The sequence below is a fragment of the Callospermophilus lateralis genome, chromosome 2, assembly GCF_048772815.1.
Source record: "Callospermophilus lateralis isolate mCalLat2 chromosome 2, mCalLat2.hap1, whole genome shotgun sequence".
NCBI classification, from domain to species: Eukaryota; Metazoa; Chordata; class Mammalia; order Rodentia; family Sciuridae; genus Callospermophilus; species Callospermophilus lateralis.
Window position 1 is genome coordinate 133659870 of NC_135306.1, and position 14355 is coordinate 133674224.

Consider the following 14355-nt stretch of genomic DNA (forward strand, 5'->3'; position numbering starts at 1 on the left):
AAGACTTCAAACCCTGAGGCTCAAATTAATTTATAACATAGGATGCTTTCGAAGTGTTACTACAAAAAACACACAGGAATGCCAGGAGAATAAGCAGCTCTAGCATTAGGCAGATTCTGAAGCATCATCTTTAAAGGGGCCGTGTCCCCTGTTATCCTGAGCAGTCAGCCTTGCTGCTGGCTCCACAGAGCCCCAGAGGGCAGGTTGTGGAGTTTTCACACCACTACCTTCGGAAGTCACCTGGCCGCATACCAGACCACAACTCCTAAGGTAACATGCAGCCAATTCTGGTCCAAGGTTTGAAAGTGTGAAGTTAAATGGAAAGAAGCTGTAGTTTTCCTTGCCACAACCATTCATTCATTCGTCACTATATTATTGTACAACATGAAAATAAATTATCCCTTCAGCACTGCACCTAACTGTGGAAAGAAAATGCCTTTCAAGACAGGTGTGTTGAAAGTAAGGTATTCTAAGAGTTGAATAAGGAACATCTGAGAATGAGCCAGAGCCCCAATGTGATTAGCTAAACAACACAGTTCAAAACCTTCTCTGTGCTTCTTATGCAGATTAGTTACAATTATTAGGTCACTACTTCCAAAAGAACTATTAAAACTATTATTAAAAACTTTTTCTCACAAACAGAAATGCCCTGCAAATCATATTATTGCACACAGGATTATCAGAAGCTAAGCACATTAAGATCTTGAAGACTCTGGAAGCTCCAGAACAGAGACCCTGAGGCCATGCCTGTGGCCACTCCAGCCAACATGCCTAGTTCCAGGTCACTGTTGTTTTCTCGATTCAGTTCATGAATGATGAGTTGTATGGCAGATTGTTGTCCATAAAGTCCTGCGTATGGGAACTGGTAGGGCACAGCGTCAGCTTGGACTTTGGCAACATAGACAACCTGAGTTCCTGACGGGTAGGCACCACTGTATGAACAATAGCCATTTGCAGTTGGTGCAGCATAGACTGTATGGAGAGGGTGAAACAGCCATGACTATCTTCTCTGAGCCAATGTAAACTATATTTGTTCTGGGTTCTTGAAGTGCAAATTTCCAGGCCAAACAATCATCTGTGCTTTCTGCACAAAGTTTGATAGTTTTCTCATCTCGCAAACAATCTGCAGCAGACAGCCTTTGGCTTCCCATCTGGAGGATGAATATCCTGACACTCATGCCCTGTGCAGATATTGATGCATTCCACCCGAATATAGACCTTTTCCTCAATAACTTACTGAGTTTAGCCATCATAATAGATCAGGTGACCATCTGACCACAGGTCAAACCCATACTTCTTCCAAAAATTCAAAATAGTACTCTGTCACAGCAACCATCCTCTCTTCACAAACGCCATCTCTTCACCTGTGAATGCTTGGGCTGTGGGTGAGAATCATGCTAGTAGCCCAAGGACGCTGCTAGATTCTTGGGCTCTGACCACGGTGATTCTTACATAAGGCTTCATCCTAGCTAGAGAGAGTTCCTTTTACAGGACCTAAAGAAGCAAATGACCCCATTGTGAACTGCTCATTAAGAAGGATAGAACAGGGAATTGTCCTATGTGACCTCCTGGGCCTGAGGACTAGTCAACAACCAGTCAGAACTGATGGAGTTCTGACTATAGACTGTACAGCTTCAAGGCACTGAATGGGTTTGTAATCTAAGAAATTTTGGAAGCAGATTCTTTTATAGGTGTGCCTCCTACTGAGAATGCAGCCCAGTCAACACTTAGCAGCTTCATAAGCTGCAATTTTAGTTCCAACTCTTGGAAACTTCTATATAATAAAACTACATTACTTTAAACCTCTCAATTTGTGATAAATTTTATGCTGCATAAAAAAATTAATACAGTCCCAAACATTTATATTTAAATAATATGATGACATTGTTGGTAATAAATTGAATCAAGGTCTTTTCCCATTGAATTTGGAAATGGGACTAAGATTTTTTTTTTTTTTTTTTTATCTCAATGTGACCCTGTGTTGAGAAAAGGAGTCCTGGGAGCAAACAGGGCTGTGAAGATGTGACCTTTTATATTTGTGAACTGAGAATCATAAAAGCTAGTTTACAGAGAAAGAGTGGACAGAGAAAGGGAAATGTGAGTTAGGAAAAGAAATCTTCCTAGTTTCTACTTAGCTTTCTCTTTTCTGGTTTCATCCACCTAATGAGGGCTGGCTTGCCTGAGTTTCTGTGGCATATTTCTGTACCATTGTACTAAGTCCTTCTCTTTTAAATGAAGTTGTCTGAAGTTAAAAACTTTTATTTATTTATTTTTTTGGGGGGTGGGTACCAAGGATTGAACTCAGGGGCACTCAACCACTTAGCCTCATCACTAGCCATATGTTGTACTTTATTAGAGTCAGGGTCTCTCTGAGTTGCTTATTGCCTCCCTAAATTGTTAAGATTGGCTTTGAATTCCAGATTCTCCTGCCTCCACCTCCTGAGCTGTTGGGATTACAGGAGTGCACCACGTACCTAGACTGAAGTTAATATCTTTTATATTCAATCAAAGAGCACAAGATATTCAAGTAATAAATAAAGTAAGTCATAACTACTCTTAATAAACAGTGTATTGGCAAAACTGTCTTCTAAAATATTAACATTTTATACTGTTTTTATTCTCCATGTTAAATAACTCAAATTCTCAATTCCAATTAATGGGCTAAAATCTTTAAGTGCCCAAATGGGAAAATCAAATTTTACATGTTTAAAAGTTATTTACTATAGCACAATTTCTATTTGGACTGAAGTTAACATTTTCTTTATCCCCAAGGGAGGGAAAAGAGTAAATACTATGCAAAAATAATGTCTTTCTCCTATAATATTGCTTTTAACTCTGACTACAGTGAATTGGTTATAAATATAAGCACATTGGATTACTTGTTCAGTGGTCTTAAAAATCAGTTGACAATATGATAGCAAATAATATAAAGGGATGATAAATAATAAAGGGATAATATTAGCAAAATCAACTTTAGAGTAATAAACAATGAGATTAATTTTACATATTATCCTAAATCTGAGGGTAATATAAATAGCCACCAAGAACAATAAAACAGCATTAAACTGAAGCTGATAAGTTTAAGGATGTAAATTTCATTCTGAGTTCCACAATCTGTGAGTCATGTGATCTTGGCTAGTGTGTCTGTTATTCTTCAAGACTCTGTTTCTTAGTGTATAAAATACCATGCCTCAAGTAAGGCAAGTGAGATAAACATGACAAGGGCTGTTCATGGTGGGAACACAAAGTCCACCTAACTTGACCAAGGTATGTCAAGTGAGGTTTTAATGAAAGGATCTGTTTGAACTGGGAATTTTAAAATAAGTAAGGGGAATAAAGTTGGGAAAAGATAAAAGAGAGTCAAAGCTAATGTGGGATTAATAAAGAAAGGATACAGTGCTCAGGAAACAGCAAGTAGTTGTTTTTCCTGCACTAGTCTTTTGCTCCAGGTAGTGTTTTGAGAGGTGAAATTGAGGGATATATGTTTTCTATAACTTGAAAATTTATATCATAGAAAAGTATTTGGATTTGTCTTGACGATAAAAATGAACCACTGAAGTGTCATAATGAGATTTGTGCAAGTTCCCTCTAAGCTGAAAGGAAGTCAAAGCCAAGGCACAATGATGTCAGTTTGTATGGTGCCAGAAATTAGTTATAAGATTGGGGTAGGTTGGGGTAATGGTAACTAAAGTATGGTGAAGAGAAAGGGAACATAGCAGTGTGCTGGAACTAACTCCTATTGGCTTATGAAAGCCCATGGTTACACTTCAGTAATCTTGAAAACTGGTTGTCAAACACCACTATTAATAAAACTAAGCTGTACAACCTATTAAAATACTATATTAAAATAAAGTAATAAATACTGGTGACTTATTATTTCTTTATTATTTTATTGCAATTTACCACTTTCTAAACTCTTAAGATTATTTGTTTCTTTTGCATTAGGCTCTGTATCTATGCTCTGCAACTGTGCAGCACCATACATCACTTTCCACATCTTTAGTCAGTAATGCTGCATGTATAATCAGAAATCAGCCACAGTGGAGAATTTACACCTTAGAAATCTGAAAATTCCATGCTCTGAATTAGTATTTGATACATTATTTCATTCTTTTTTCTACACTTAAAAAAGTCATTGTAAAGTTAACAACATAGATTAAACATAAATGTATCATGTCCCTACATTGCTTTGTATATAATGCAAAACATTGAGGAAATATACTATTGACTCACTTAGGAAGAAATATATTTCTAATGAACAAGGCCTGATTAATGTAAAACTAGAATACAAAACACAGTGAAATAAGAATTTTTAGTTGCCTTGATAGAAAATGTATAATTATTCTACCTCTGAATGTGTTTTGCTAAATCAAATTGCTCTTATCCTTTTATCATTGCATAAACTTACTGCTCTATTTGTGTCTTTTTTTTGGTCTGGACATGATTTTTATACCAATTTTATTCTCATTGGTAACATTACATGTCTTAATAAAACCTTCTTATCTAAACCATTAGAGGACTTATGAGTTATTATTCTAAATGGTTTGTCTGTGACCTAAGTCTAAATTTGTGGAATCCCTAGGCTTGTAATGTCTTATATTGGATAGGTATACTTAACTTCATTTTGACTGGAGACTGCAAATTTCCAATGTTGTTTTGCTTTCATTCCCACTTAGTGTATGCATCTTATAAATCTTTGGTGGCAATTTGATTTAATTGTGTGGGCAGTTTATAAATTGTGACATTTCTAGAGCAGAACTGGGTTGTAAGAAGAGAAGAAAATTTCCTCTTAATGAAGTTTCTGGGAAAACAGGTGCATAGAAGGCAAAAAAAAACAAAAAACAAAAAACAAAACAACTTTGGAAAATAAGATGGTAATGTACTTACTGGTTCAAACTCAAAGATTTATTTTCTTAGATTAAAACATTTTCACCTATTATAAGGCATTTCTGGTGCCAGCTGGTTATCACAAAGATTGTAGAGGAAGCTATTCCTTAAATGCAGTATAGTTCTTTCTAGATAACAAATTTCCTAGGATTTTTGTCTCCATGTCACTTCTATTTTATGGTAAATTTTTAGTCTGTGTAACTTTAGCCTTTTGGTTAAACTTCACAGGAGTTGGCACAGGGAATGAAATTAATTGCCCATTTAATCTAATAGCCCTCTTTAGAAGATGCCCATTTCTGCTGTTTCAGGAGCAGACAAAACATGAACCATAATGCATCCAGCCAATTGGAGATTACAAGATTGAATTTGCTGAGAAAGAAAGAGTGGATTGAGAACTTTGATCAGCCATTAAAAGGAAATGATTCATTTTACTGGGATTTAAAAACCTGCGTACACCTATCATAGCAACTTTGAGTGTCTACAGATATCTAGCTTAAAAGCAGCAATTTTATCATTTTCTCCTAGAATTAAACCTATAAAAATAAACCTTATTTTCATTTTCAATATAGTAAACAAATTATTTGTCCTTGAAGTGTAATACCCTATGTATAGTACTTATATGATCATAATATGATCCTACTTTGCTCATGTCTCATGTTAGTCAAGAACCTTACAATTCAAAGCGTGATTTGCGGACCAGATGCATCAGTATTACCTGGAAGCTCATTATAAATTTAAAACTCCAGGTTGCACCTTAGACATGCAAAATCAGAATTGGCATTTTAATTGGCTCCCTGCTTGATTTATATGCCCAGTAATATTTAAAAGCACTATTCCATGGGACATACTGAAAATAGTACTCAAAATTAGTAACTACTGATTGCCTGTATTTTCAAAGAACTGAACAGATACATAATTGCCAAATTCCTCCCTAGCTACAATTCTCTTTTTTTGGTAGACTTTAGATACGTACTCTATTGATTTAGTCAATTCCTATTATTTCTGTGAACACCAGGTCTCATAATGAGAATAAAAATATTCACCTTGCATTTTCAAGTTACTGGGAAAGTCAAATGAGAATTCTCTTATCTCTTTTAAGCTTCCACAGTTCTTTCTAAAGGTTTCTTCAATTTTCTATAACTTTTATTATCTTAAATGTTTGGAAGATGGTAGACCAAATCTTTTATGGACTGTACTTAAGTTTATATTTTGCCCAATGTGTCCTTTTGGCTAAATACAGGTTATTCATCATTAGCAAAAATTAGTAAAGATGGATGCTCTTTGTGTTAGAGTCCCTCAGTTTATTCATGATTTCAACTCATTCCATTACTGGTGATGGTAACACCGATCATTTAATTAATGTATTATCTGCCAGGCTTCTCCACTATAAAATTAATCTGTGTCTATTTGTAATTATTATTTTGAGTAGATATACTTGACACTATGAGAATATTCTGTTCTCTATCAACTTTTAATATATTTATTTGTCATTAGAGACTCATTTTATTCAGTGAATAATAATGCAAGTTTCTTATTGCTGTTTGATTTGATTTCCCAGATTTCCCAGAAGTACTCACTTGAAGTCCTATTGAAGGTGGCATCTGTATTATTTTAGCATTTTTATGGTATGCTTTAAGAATGTTCTTACTTACTGACACAGGATATCAGGGGTTCATCTTATTCTTAACCTGCGATGATCCCAGAGACAGCTATTTCCACATGAAGCTGAGTTTCTGTGGGAGGAGAATGACATTTGAACCCATGCAAAAGTAAAACTCTTGTTTGGCTCCCACTTCTACTGCCTGCCACCTGGGACACTCTCCTTTCCTCTGAAGGCTTCTGACATCTCACTCTAGACAGTCTAATTTCTGCATGTACCTCTCTATTGCAGAATCCCGTCTTCACCCACTTGCATATATCAGGCCAGCCTCCTATATCAGGGTCTCTCAATCTATGCAGGCTGTAATCCCCCTCTCTGACCTACTCCTCCAATCCCCTCCAATGATACCCTTGTTTTCCAGTGGACTATTACCTCACGCTAAAGCATTGTGGCTCTCTATCCTATTGCATGCACTATGTGAACATGTATCTTACTAACATACAATTTATATATCATGACCCAGATCTTTACTAAGGGAAGAGAAAGAATGGAAGTATAGGGAAAGGAAGTAGGATTTTAGGTATCAACAACATAGGCCTGCATTGCCAAGATTTTCTATCAAACACTAATCAAGGCATTGCTGGGAAATATTTTGTGATCTTATTAAAGTTCTTAAGTAAACTCACTTCAAACAAGGGACATTATACCAGGTAACCTGTTTATACCTGATTTTATCAGTTGAAAGGTGTTAAGAGAAGAGCTGAGACTCCCCTTAGATGAGAGGGAAAAAAGATTTTGCCTGAAGCTAGCAATTTCAGTCCAGAACCCAGAGTTCCAGTCTCTCCTTCTTGATGGTATGCTCTACCAATTTGAGATTGTCTAACCATATTCTACAATCACACATATTTATTTCTTGCTGTAAACCTCTTAGTAGAGTTGTTCCTCAGTACCTATAGGTATTGGTTCCAATTGGTTCCAATTGGTACGCAAGAAGGTACCAACATCCGTGGAGGCTCAAGTCTCATACATATAAAATAGTATTATGTTTGCTTATAGAGTTTGCCTATTATCCTCTCTATATTAAATCATCTATGGATTATTTGCAGTAACTAGTAAAGTATAAATACTACATAAATAGTTGTTATTTCTATATATTTTAGAGATTAGTGACAGCAACAAATAAAGGTCTACATGTGTAGAATAAATTCACCATCATAGGCCTGACTACAATTTCAGTCTGGGATTTGTTGATGATTTCAATGCAGAACTTCTGATATGGAGGGAAAACAGTATACTACTCTCATTCTTTCTGCTTATATTTTTTTCCAATGGAAGCTTACTGAGAAATGTTTCCTCTTTCCATGACAAGAAGATATTACTAAAATGTATTATATGAGGGGTTTAAGTTAGATATAAATATAATTTCCTTACAGTGAATATTAAAAAAAGGAAGATATCATGATGTCAGGATTGATTTTGGGGTGTCTTCTTGACTGAATTACAGAATACCCAGAGAGCTGGGAAACCATTATTTATTCTCATTGCTTCAGTGGGCTCTGAGCCAAACCAGGTTTGATGAAAGGAAACTCCTGGAGATTTGGTGATTGATTAGAATAATTGTCTGACCAGGGTATGGGTGTGAGAGTGTTTCCTGAGGAGACTGGCACTTGAGTCAATTGAGTAGAGAATATATATCCTCAATGTGGACAGGCAACTTCTAACTGAGTGGGTGCCTGGATGGAATTAAAAAGGAGGCAACAAATAAATTACTGCTCTCTCTTCCAAAGGCAGAATATCCTTCAACTGGCCTTGGGCATCCTAACCCCAGGTTCTATGGCCTTTGGACTCAGGGACTTTCACAAGTGGAACCCTGGCATCTTACCAGTGGAACCCCAGATTCTTGGACTGAGTACTTTAACATTGACTTCCTTGGTTTTGAAGCCTTTGGAGTTAGACTGAATCACACTAATAGCTTTCCTGGTTTCCCAGTTTACCTGCGACCTTCTCATTCCCTATAACTCGTTGAGTCAATTGCCCTAATAAATTTTCTTATACTCTTACTTTTCTCTTTTTATTTTTCTTTCTCTTTCTCTCTCTGTATGTGTATCTCCTATAAGTTATGTCTTTCAGGAGAAGACTAATAGCATAGTAATATGAATTACCCCTCATCTATGCAGTGTCTACTCAGAAAGAATATGAAATATGAGTTCTTTTTCTATTTCAATCTTATCACCATATATTTATTAACAACTCATCTTGAAGATTTCCTTCCCACAGTGAATGGACTGAATTTCACTTTTGGTTTCCAAAATTGTAAATGAAAACACACCTAAAAGAAAGAGAAAATTAAATACTTTAAGATAGAAGGTTGGAATTAACAAGCATCAGTATGTGCAGCTGTATGAATGTCATGTTACACCCTAGGACTTTCTTGTCCATCACTAGGATCAGACTGTCTGATGTATCTGGAATATTTATTCCTTACTGCTCATAGCAAGGAATTCTCAATTTTCATGTTTCCACTTAAATACCTTTTTCTTAGATGCTCTTTCTAAGCAAATGTCTTTCTTCTCCTATGAATGCCTCTTTCAACCTTCATTTATTCTGTTTTATCATTTATCAGAATTTGTTTCTCATTTAAAAAAAATAACAACTCTTTCTTTATATGTTTTTACTCTCCCTCTCAATCAGTTTTGTAATTCCAACATATAACATCATAAGACAGAACAGGTGCTCAATAAGTATTTGCTGAATAAATGAATGTCACTATGTCATAATTATTTGCATGTCTAAGATACAGTATCTAAATATTTGAAAACATCATTTTGATATAGAACAGAAAATACCTATCTGTTAATTAACTGCTTTACAGTTTAAAGTCCTCAAATGGGAACATACAAATAAAATTTATTCATCCAGTTTTATTGCTTCACTTTGAGTGCTTTCATTCAAAACAGAGTTGTTATACCTTGGCTTATCTGAGTAGGCTCTATGTTTACTCATCCATCTGTCAACAAATATCTAGTTACAGTAAAGTTTACTGGGCCACATAGACCATTGTTAAGTGCATAAATCTGAGACTGGCTATTCCCATAAGCTTGCTTGTGAAAGAGACAGAGAAATACTGTAAATACATGAAGAGTCAGACAAAAGGGGGGAAAAAGTTCTGCTTAACCAGCTTGGATATATCAGAAACAGACAATAGATAACCATCTGTGTAAAGGTGTTACTGAGACCTTATTGAATGAATGACTGACAAAATAAATCTCATTTCTAATTTTGAGCTGAATAGAAAATCAGGCTTTAATGTTACTGGAAAATACACTGACATCAGTGAAAATAATGCATGTATATATGTGCCAAGAAGCTGTTAAAATTATATATATGTAAAAATCTTATGAATATATGTTGATATGTTTATAGGACAATAATGATATCAGAAGTTAAGATTTAGAATTAGGCTAATTAGAGGGACAAGTAAAGAATATTATGATTTTACATCATTTCAGTTAATATAAATAAAAAGATAATTTTCTGCTAGTTATAGAAATTGTGAATAACAATTTCCTTCATTTTATGTCATAATAAATAACCAAGACTGCTTTTCCTTTAATTTCTTTTCAGTAAACTTAAATTATCATTGTTGTTTCTCTAGCAAAATGTTGAGTTTTATACTTGGTTAGCAATTATCTCTATAGTATTATTTGTCAATATCTATGAAAAATAATGTGACCAACTAGCATTAATAGTAATTTATTTTTTGCCTATATATTACCAAAAATTGCCACATTGATTATTTAAAATTATATTGATTGACCGATGAAGAGAAAAGATATGTCCACAGGTGGTGAGATCGGAGTTTACAAGTATCTATAAATAAATGTATGAAAAGTCAAGAGCAGGATGAGCAGTTTCCTTAATTTCCATGCAAATGTTATAACTTTTTCATGAACAAAGTTTTACTTTTGTTTGTTTTTTCTTTCCAAATGATCTGATAAATTGCTAGTGATGTAGTAACAAAGTGTTTTGCTATACCAAGATTAAGGATTATATTGTGAATTTAGCTTATTTATTTTCTTACTGAAAAAAAAAAACAGTAAGTAAGCACAATCTCACCTGAACTTTTATCATAAGAAAAAAAATTAAAGAAAACATTGGTGATTGATTCCAAATGTATTTAAAATGGCAGCCAAATGTCGGGATATATTTGGAACTAAACATTTAAAAATATCTTGTTAATTTATTTGGTTATTTAGTTTGTATTAAATATTTAGTGTTATGTGCACATAACTTATGTAACTAAAAAGAGAGTGCTTTTGTAACTTAGCCTCCTGGTTTACATTTATCATAATAGTAATATGTGTATGTTTTTAAACATATGAGGCTTTAGAATGCTTTTATTACCATTTCAGGATGCTTCATTTCTGTATACAAGTCACAGACATAAACTATAGAAATGTTGGGCATCTGTGCAAACTGACTGGGACAGTAGACAGAGGGTTTTGATTTTTGCAGGGGATTCATGTGGGCAAATGTCCAAAGAAAAATAAAATATTTCTTTCCTCTGAACAGCCTATGTTTTCTTTTAACTTAGTGTATGTCTTTGTTCTTTTATCCTCTTTTGATATAAAACTCTAACATTGCATCTCTTAACATTGTGCATACAAATCATTACCAGAAATGAGAATTACAGTTTACATTTCATGTCTTGAGCTTCTAGAAAATTTAACTGTATGGAAACCCACATTGACACTGAGCATTTCTCAAGTTTGATTAAAATGGTGATATTTACATAGAGTCAGTCATAACATGTAAACGCCGAAGCATATAAATTCACACTTAAGGACAAAAGACACTGAGGGTTGTAGGATTTGAAAGAATAGTCACCTTTAGATACATCTAGAACTCGCATTATGAAGTGTCCTAGAAGTGTCAGAAAACACATGTGCAGTGTGGGTTCTGATTCAGGGTTCAAACTGAAAGACTGACATTATGAAAGACACCAATACTAAAAAAGAACTTGGATATCAGTATAAAACTGGGAGGAGAGAACCTCTCAGATTCCTCCTCACAGTCCTCTATTATCACCGTGGGGGAGAAGTCTTTTGCCCTCAATGCCATTCACCCTGTTCATTTTGGTTGACCTGTGAATTAATGATGGACATGCCTTGAATGCACACATGATGACAAGGGAATCGTATATTTTGTAAGTGGCACAGAAAATTTGCTGAAGCATGCACAATTTAAATCAGCCAGCCAGTCGTTCTCTCCTGCTGATTCAGTGGTATCAAGGACACAGCATCTAACCCTCACATTTTACTTGGCTGCAACTCTCTTTCTGAACAGGGTCCATGGAGCACGGATCTTGGTCTTATGAAACAAATCTTCCTCTTTAAATGTCAGTGTCTCATTAGACCTCTGCCTTGGTTCATTTTAGTGGTGTTTCCCCCTGCTCTCTAGTGAAATGAAGTGAAGTGGTTAACAGCTTCTGCTGCAGTCTTAAAAGTACAAGCCTGTAATTTGACTCTAGGTGGACTGTGACTCTTTGGAACAAAGGCTGTTTGAACATGCATTTCTGTCATGGTGGGATTTAAAGATCACAATAAAGCTTGATAAAGGCATAGCTTATCAGAGGGTAACGGTAATTTTCATGTTCTATAATGCTCAATTAAGAGGTTCCATCTAACCTCTAAAGGCCCCTGGCTGAATTATAATGATGCTCAATTGTTAAAAGAATCTAACCTTTGTACCTCTTGGGGGCTGCTACATTTTGGTACTATGTACTATAAGGACAATATTCAGATAGTGAGCAGAGGTTCCTATCACTCAGTTTTCAGTGTTCTGAAGAAAACACAACTCTGATTCCACAAGTTAATTTTATAATACAGATACTCAAAAAGATAAAGGGAAGGCTTTTAGGATCTATGTCAGATTATGCAAGTATATTACTCTCTCATTTTATCACATGAGAGAGCAATTCTTTCAGTACTGTATGCTATTAATGGGTTTACACATCATTTTGATGACATTTAATTGTTCAATATTTTAGTTGAAGAAAATTTATTTTTGGCTTAGCACTGACTCCTATCACTTTTTTCCTGATATCCACATTTTAATCACTTTGAAATAGGTTGCTAACAGCAATGACAAATGCAGTATTACATTTTCAATATCTTTCTATTAATGTTCTTATTGTTACACACAATAGAGTGAAAATGCTATCAGAAATTCTATAATACAATATTATATATATATAATTACTATGTAATATATTGTCAGTTTAATTATTCATGGTGATAATAATAACAATAAAAGTAGTCTCTTTTCTCATTACCTAAATTTTGGTGTTAAAACTAAGGGAGCCCCTAGATGGAAAGGATGGGTCCCATAACTTCTTGAGGTTCTGTAGGGAAATGAGTTCCAAATCTTTCCTGCGAATTTCTGCCCTGTCTTCTTCTGACAGCTCTTTGATCAGCTTTCCATCTTTCAATATTCTCTTGCCATCACTTACCATATTATGCCCATCTTCCTGCTGGTTTATACATTTTAATTCCTTCATCACTATTTTTTAAAGGCCTATGAAAGACAGAGAGATAACCAAATGGTCAAGTGGATATCCCTGGACTGAGGTGAAGATCCCATTCATTTAAAAATAATCTCAGTTGTGGGAGCAAAGAGAGAAGTAGCAATAGTTGTTTTAGTAGAAAGAGTTGCAGCTATTATGGCAGCAAACAGACCAGTATCTATGAACACGACACAGTTACCATCATCCTTACTACCACACAAATTATAGTACTGCACAGCTTATAGGAACTTTTGGGGGCATTTGCCTTTAACCACATCAATCTCGTGATTCTTTCTAACAAAAACATAATATGGTTCTTCCCTGTAAATGTTAATTATGTAGAAAATAACAGCCGCTCAAACATGTGCAATTATCATAAATACTTAAAACAGAGTAAGCTTTGCTTATGAAAATGTCTTACAATTACTCAGCTATCTCTAATAGTCCTTATATACAACATGTAAACAACATAGCAATTTTCTGACCCTGGGTTTCAATTTTTCCTTGCATAGAGTTTTGAAACTATAAGATACTCATTGAGATCATACTTCTCATTTACCCAAATTCCCAAGTTATATAGAACTGATTTCTCCTACTTTTTATTTATTATAATTCCACAAAACATAGGTTCTTAACTGTTCTTCGCACAGACTTCTGATCACTTCTGCCCAGTATAATTTGAGTCCTGTGCCAGGTTGACCTCAATAAAGTACATCTCCAACCACTGTCTCTTTTCAAAATTTCAGCATGCCAATTAGGGGCGATATTTTGTAATATTCTCTTGTTTCATCTGCTATTATCATACACTTTGAACAATTCCTCAACACATTTCTGCTCTTTCCCATCCTTATGCTTTCTCTCCATTCTGCCTTACTGCCGGTCTTCATTCCCTAGCCCCCAAAATACTTTCCCATATTTCTTCATGTTAACTTTGTAACATTATTCAGAAGTCTTCACAAACACACTCTCTAGTTAAAATTTCTTTCTCACAAAATTTCACTAGTTGCTTGTGATATTTCTGTTACTTGAAATACCTTTGCAGGGTATTTTTCTCCACACTACTTAAAAATATAATGAATACTGTAGTGTTTAGCAGAATGCCTTTGAAAAGAATTTGTAGTAACTTGAAATAATTTCTATTAGGTATAGAGTAGGTGTTTTATTGAGCTGTTTTACTAATCATTTTTAATAGTGGAATCAAAATAATGCTAACAGTGGTTTTTGACCACACATATCAGTGCTTCACGTTGCTTACTGCATTAGAGTCAATATGAAAGGAATATTTTGAAGAAACAAAAGTAGC

The 14355-nt window shown here is 34.8% G+C and overlaps 1 pseudogene; it reads right to left on the reverse strand.

Moving 5' to 3' along the window:
• Positions 1–679: 679 nt before the first annotated feature.
• LOC143387900 (pleckstrin homology domain-containing family B member 2 pseudogene) lies at positions 680–1356 on the reverse strand (annotated as a pseudogene).
• Positions 1357–14355: the final 12999 nt, after the last annotated feature.